The sequence below is a fragment of the Drosophila ficusphila genome, unplaced genomic scaffold (assembly GCF_018152265.1).
Source record: "Drosophila ficusphila isolate 14025-0441.05 unplaced genomic scaffold, ASM1815226v1 contig_198, whole genome shotgun sequence".
Taxonomy (NCBI): Eukaryota; Metazoa; Arthropoda; class Insecta; order Diptera; family Drosophilidae; genus Drosophila; species Drosophila ficusphila.
Genome location: NW_025064092.1, coordinates 11,320,973 through 11,327,738, shown reverse-complemented (window position 1 = coordinate 11,327,738; position 6,766 = coordinate 11,320,973).

Below are 6,766 nucleotides of genomic sequence, written 5' to 3'. Positions count from 1 at the left end.
TGTCGGCTTGAATATTCCTCTACGAGTGTATTTGCATGCTGAGTGTGTGTGTGTGTGGCAGTTTAAGTGTGTAATTCCGTGCTGAGTGCGTGAGTGTGTGTATGGTATCCTAGTATCCTGGTAGCCTGGCATCCTTGTATCCTGGTAAATGGCTGCGCTTTGTAATGTCTCAATGGCTGACAAGCGGCTGTCGAGCAACAGCTTGCTGAATAAGTGAAACACTGATAAAAAAAAACATTGCTAAAATCGCTGCTATTGGGTTAGCAACTGAAAAATGTTCGGGATCTTCAGTTTGAGCGCCTTAAATATTTCTTTCATTTTATTCTTGATTCGTTTCCGGGATGCCGAACGGCGTGTACAGAATATTTTGGATTGTTTCCATCATTTTCCAAGAAATCCTTAAAAAATCTTGTAATTTTTGCTTACCCCGTTTTGGTTTTTACCGGATTTGCGAACTGTTGCTTGCTGTGTTTTGGCAGGGAAAATAGCCCAGCTTGAAGTAAGCTTTTGGCTTGCAGCCGTAATCTTTTCATCAGTTGATGACTGCCGGGCGGCCGAGCGAGAAATAAAATTAAACAAATACGAGATAACAAGCCACTCCAGCAGCAGAAATTCAATTACAGCTGCTTCAGGTTGCTGCTTGAAGTCGAGCAACGAAGGACTCGGTACTCAGTGCCCAGTTCTCAGTACTCAGTACTCAGTGCTCGGTACTCGGCACTCGGAGCACTTGACACTGGCCCGTCTGGCCACATGCCCGAATTGATTTAATTGAAATTTTATTCGAGTCCTGCTCGGCCCTTTTGTGCAACAGTTGTCCTACTGCAGAATCCTTTTAGCATTTGTTGCATTTTAATTAAGAGCCGCTTTGTGCTGGCGCTGCAACAATAAAACCGAATCTACCCACAACATCTAAGCAACCCATACGCATGTGTACATATGTGTGTTTCCCTACAGCTGTGTTTAAAATAATAGTAACACCTGATCAGCTCTAAAGAATTCCTTCTCCTTTTTTTGGAGCTTTCAAATTGTAACTACACTTCTTGGTGGCCGTCAGTCTGAGAGTATAGTTGTGCTTTTTTTCGAAGTTTTCCCCATTTTAATCTAATCAGAGGTACCGCAACTCCCGATGCCCTTACTCCTATTATTTTGAACACAGCAGCGCAGCAGTAGTTCAGTGCGTTTGGCTCGTGTGAAGAGGAAAACCAGCAGATGCTGAAATCATAATGGAAATTGTATAAAAGGACATATAAAGAGATGGAATCGTAGTTATACAGATGGACTCCACGGACATCGGAGCCATTCAAGGTTGTTCATATGCTAAGCGGGATATAGCTCCCTATATGGTACTGTACTTATATCAAAACAATTCAAATACACAATAATATTATGTGCCATTATTAGCAGACCTAATGCTGAACGATAATAAATAAGAAAAACTAGGGAAAATGTTATGGAATCCAGAACCTTCGACTTCTCATATTGTGTATATAGTTTTGTTGTGGCAAAAATCCATTTAAATGTGTAATAAGTTAAGTTCTCCTTGGGTCGCTTTTAAATTGCTATCATTTTAAGCCTAAGAAATGTATATAAGAACGCTCAAGGACAAAGTTAAAGCCAAAATAAAGTGTATATAGCCAACCAGAATAAAATGTAATATGTATTTAGTATGGATTCAAAGATCGATTAAAGACGTTCACCGGAAAACTGAAAACTGAAGCTTAATCAAAGTTATTTCGATAATCCCTCTTGCGAAAAGGAGAGCCACATAATATAAACCAGCAATAAACGCATGAATAAAGTATATCTTATACATAATTATAAACGCGCAAATATATACAAGACAAATTATATATATTATATGGTAAACGAACAAATTCTACAAATAAAGGACAAAAATATATTTATTAAAATTAATCAGAAAGTTTAAATTGCCAGGGCCTGGGTCTGGGTCGCAAGTCAAAGTTTGAGCCGAGGAGTTGTAAAAGCTGAATCTGCATATGGCGAGGGGAGGTCGAGGGGTTCGCAGCCAACAGCAGACAAGACAAGGCGTCCGACCAGCTGCACCAGCAACTTTGGCCGCCCCCTCCCCCCGCCATTATGTCTATATCAACTCGTACATACTATATTTGGATCTCTCACTCAGAGGCAGGATATCCGTTTCTGCGCCGAGCGGAAGTTGTTGTGAAAATAACACAGCAAATAACTTTTGCCACCGCAATGAGCACTGGGCTGCAGCAGACCCCGACCCCTACCCGTCCCCTTCCAACCCCCCTGCTTCGCCAATTTTCCGCCCACTCCATCCCCCCGGAAAGTGCTACGAGTCCCCACACACCCAAGTACATATATTTGCCCAAGGATTCGGTTGCAGCAGCATCAACTGGGTTGACATTTATCGCATATATGTGGTCAGCAGATGATATAAGACGTTCCACGCCGGGAGAGGTTTGCCTTCAAGTCGCTTTGCGTACGATCGTCTTGAGTTTCAGATGCTGCTTATTAAGTAAAAAATGTATTTCCTGCCTAAGGGAGTCTCTTAAAGCACACCTCGACCTTGATGAGCAAATTTTCTAATCATATTTTAAATGCTTTCGCTTTCAATCAGTGCCGCGGTGCCAACCCTCCCCTTTTCCGCCTCTTTAACCCTTAGCAGCCGTTATGGAGCCCAATGGCCCATGACCGACCGCAGCCGTTGGCCAGAATAAAATGAAACAGAAATTATGCAGGGCAGAAGGAAAAGCGAAGAAAAAGGGTTGAAGGTACACCGGAAAAAGAAACCGAAGTGAGCGAATTTACTATAGAAATAATGCGCTATCCGTTATGTTCCCAATGAATAACGTAAACTATCTATTTAAATTGTTGATAAGTGTCACAATCTCTCCGCTTGGATATTTTTATTGGGAACAAAAAGTGTGACAAATTTTTAAAAATTGCGCTCCTTTTTTCGCTCAGTGAACCAGACGCCAGAATCTTCACCATCAGAAATTGACTTTTAATGAAAACAATTGAAAATTCTTGGTGTCTGTGGGCCGGGTCCCAAATGTTGTTCCGTGCGAAAGAAACGGGGCTCTGTTCTCAACCGGCCAACTGGCCAAACTGGCTGCGGTTATTAATTTCAATTAAAGATTTCAACCTCGCTGGAGCTCCCCGCCCTGCCCTCCATTAATTAGGGCGAGAAAGTGGTGAGGGTGGCTGGGAAACTTCCAGGACATAGGTGCTGTGCTATTCGAGGCACTAATAAAGTTGATTCGAGCGAGATTTTCAGGACCATCAAGCACGGCAAAGGCAAAGGAGCAGGATCTGCCAGCTTCCTGATAATATCATATTTCACGAAATCATCAAATTAGCCAGTCAGGAGCAGAGACTGCAGTGCCACCAGCGTTTAAAGCCCCGAGCAAACGGCCAAGTAAGCAAACGCAAACAGACGTAGGGAAAGTGCAGGATGGAAGTTCTTTGGGAGAACTCTAGACACCATTTGCAGGGGGCAGACAGCAGTCGGCGATAAGAGGAGCAGTCTGGTTGGTTGGTCTGGCTTTTTAGTTTCCTCTGGCTTGGGCAGCCGACTAATGCCGAGCACTGAGCAAAGTACATCCAGTGGAGGGGCCATTTGTACCGAAATCCTTCCCCACCTTTTTGTGTTTCTTTAAAAATTTATTTACAGATGTGCATTGCATTCTCTTCGTCTGGTACTTCAAAAAGCGTTTGACCCAAAAATTGTTGGTTTGACATTATTATTTATTTATTTTAGTTATACATATTATAATTTATAATTTGTATAATAATAACAAGATATAGTTCTTACATAAGGAACTAACTTATAGTAATTAAAACTATAATATAATATAGGACGGCTGCACTATCCGACGAACCAGTAGCTCCTTAAGATATGACCTTTTTAACTATATTAAATATTTCTCTTTCAGGATTCATCTATCAACGAGGGCAGCTGGAAGCCGAAGAAAAGGCAAAGTTGCAGGCAAGTTTCTTCGAGGAGGAGGTCAGCGATACAATATACTATAATAAGATAATTAAAGAAACGAACCTATTATTTATTTAGAAATCGAATTGTTGAAGATAATAATAATATTAGTATAAGTCTAAGGAATAGTTGTACTTTTTTTTTTTTTTTTTTTTTTTTTTATTTATTTATTTAGTGCAGAATCTGTACAGCAAATTAAAGTACTTAACAACACAGGTGTCACCAATGAGAAAAGTAAACCAAACCTCAGCATTAAGAAGAGGATTATATATAGTATTTTCTTATTGATTCCTTATCGTCTTGGCAAAGCCTTGCCTTTTGAGACGCCTCAAAGGTCTCGCTGGGAGTAGATTCCTAGCCAGTAAGCTGCGGTGTCTTTCTAATCTATCTCGGTATCGGCTTGTGTGTCTCCCAATCTGTTCTTCCACAGTGTGTAGATTTAGGTCTCTGTGAAGTGTCGTGCCACGCACATACCAGGGACAGTCAGTAATGGTACGTAGAAACCGATTCTGCAACACTTGTAACCTTTTGTAGTTCGATTTGGCTGCGATCCCCCAAATTTGAATACCATAAAGCCAGATTGGCAGGATACAGAATGCATATACTGCCCTCTTGCATCTCAGCGGCAAAGTGCTCCTTCTGTGTGTAAGCCAACGCAGTTGCTGAATCCTTTGGTTACATTTTTTGACTGTTGCTTTCAGATGTGGTCCGAACGTAAGGCGCTTATCCAGTGTGATACCAAGATATTTTGCTTGCGACGGCTGTTCCAAACTGACTCCCTCTAGCTGGATTTCAGGGGTGTTAGATACAAGTCTCTTCAGTGTAAAGCAGGGGTTCGTAGTTTTTTGCGGATTGATTCTCATATTCCAACGTTTACACCAAGCAGAAAGATCCTTAAGGTATTCTTGTATTCCATTTGCTGCTTCCCTCCGACATCTGGAATTGTAGATGACTGCAATGTCATCTGCATATGTAGCAATCAAAGCTTTGGAAGGATCTATCATGTGATGTCTGTTTGGGCTTGGTATATCCACTGTATATAAAGAGTAAAGCAGCGGCCCAAGCACACTGCCCTGAGGTACTCCTGCTCTCATTCTATAGTTATCAGAGTATCTGTCCCTAACTCTGACCTTGAACTCCCGTTCTTCTAGGTAGGATCTCAGAAGACCATAGTAGGGGGCAGGTAGGAGGTTTTTGATTTTAAGCAAAAGTCCAACATGCCACACCTTATCGAAGGCTTGCTGCATATCAATGAAAACTGCGTTGGAATACTCTTTGTCATCAAAGGCCTGCAAAATATGTTTCACCAATCTATGCACTTGTTCCACAGTGCCGTGTCCTCTTCGAAAACCAAATTGGTGGTCTGGCAAGATATTGTCTCGATTCATGATAACTGCTATTCGATTGGCAATGAGTCTCTCCCACAACTTGGACAGGGACGATAAGAGGCTTATCGGACGGTAAGACTCAGGATCAGCCTCTGGCTTACCTGGCTTGTGGATCATCTGAATTGCTGCTAATTTCCATTGCTTTGGGAACACTTGAGTCCTAATAATAGCATTAAATATTAAAGCTATAAATAGAATCGCTTTTATGGGCAAGGCCTTCAACGTTACGTTGCAAATTCTATCAATTCCTGGAGCCTTATTTTTCGGTAAGGACTGGATAACTTCAGATATTTCTTCAATCCTTATAGGCTTTATTGGCAACGACATCTGCAGAGGCGTCTCCAGAGTTTGATGGGTCTCGCTAACCTGAACTGTCGATGCAAAGCTATACGGAGTGAAGCGTTCTTCTAGATGTAGACCGAAAGCATTGGCCTGCTCCACTTCATTTTTTGCGAGCTCACCACTGGGACACCGAACAGGAACCTGTCTAAGGGGCTGGCGCTTAAGCGATTTTGTACATTTCCACAGTGAATAATTTGCATCCACCGTGTAGTCCATGGAAGACAATTTATGCTCAAAAAAATCGCTTCGAAGTCTCCTTAAAAGGGTTCGAAGTTGCATTGCAGCTCTGTACCACAAAATACGGTCTTCAGGATCTTGAGAACGAATTGCTCTTCTTCGAAGGCGCCTTTTTGTTACAATTAGCGCCTTGGCTTCCCTTGTGAGAACAACACCATAATTGATAGGACGATAATCCGGTTCCAAAGGCGTCGAAGCAGAAGCAGCCATATAAATATTATTAGTTAGAGTGTCAACTGCATTCTCAATGTCTTGTCGTGAGTCCAGAGCAGAATTTAGTTGAAAGGAGTTATCAAGAATTTGTTTGAAAGAAGTGAGATCAGTCCGACTTGTTATTAACCGAGGGCTTCGGGTGATATTGGAACCATTTGTTAGTAGATTAACAATAAGGGCAATGTGATCAGACTCCAAGTCCCAGTTTTGGCAGATATTGATTTGAGAATCCATAATTCCGTGGTATAAAGCAAAATCGATGCAAGTAGCAGTGTGGCTAGGAACATATGGGTATCTCGTTGGTGAACCAGTGGCAAGTATTTTGGACCCTCTGGCTGAAATCGATTCAACCAGCTCACGGCCTCTGGGTGAATTGTAGGTGTCACCCCACATCCAATGTCTAGCATTCCAGTCACCACCAACTATGTACCTCTGACCACAAGAAGAGAGTATATCAGTGAAATGTCTTTCTACAATTCTTTGGCCTGGAGGACAGTATATTGCGCTTACATCCACGAGTCCTAAGCCGGTCGCAACTTTAATGGAAGACAATTGAATGCTTTTCGTTTCTATAATACGTTGTGGGAAATGACTGAGAGAGCTTCTTACC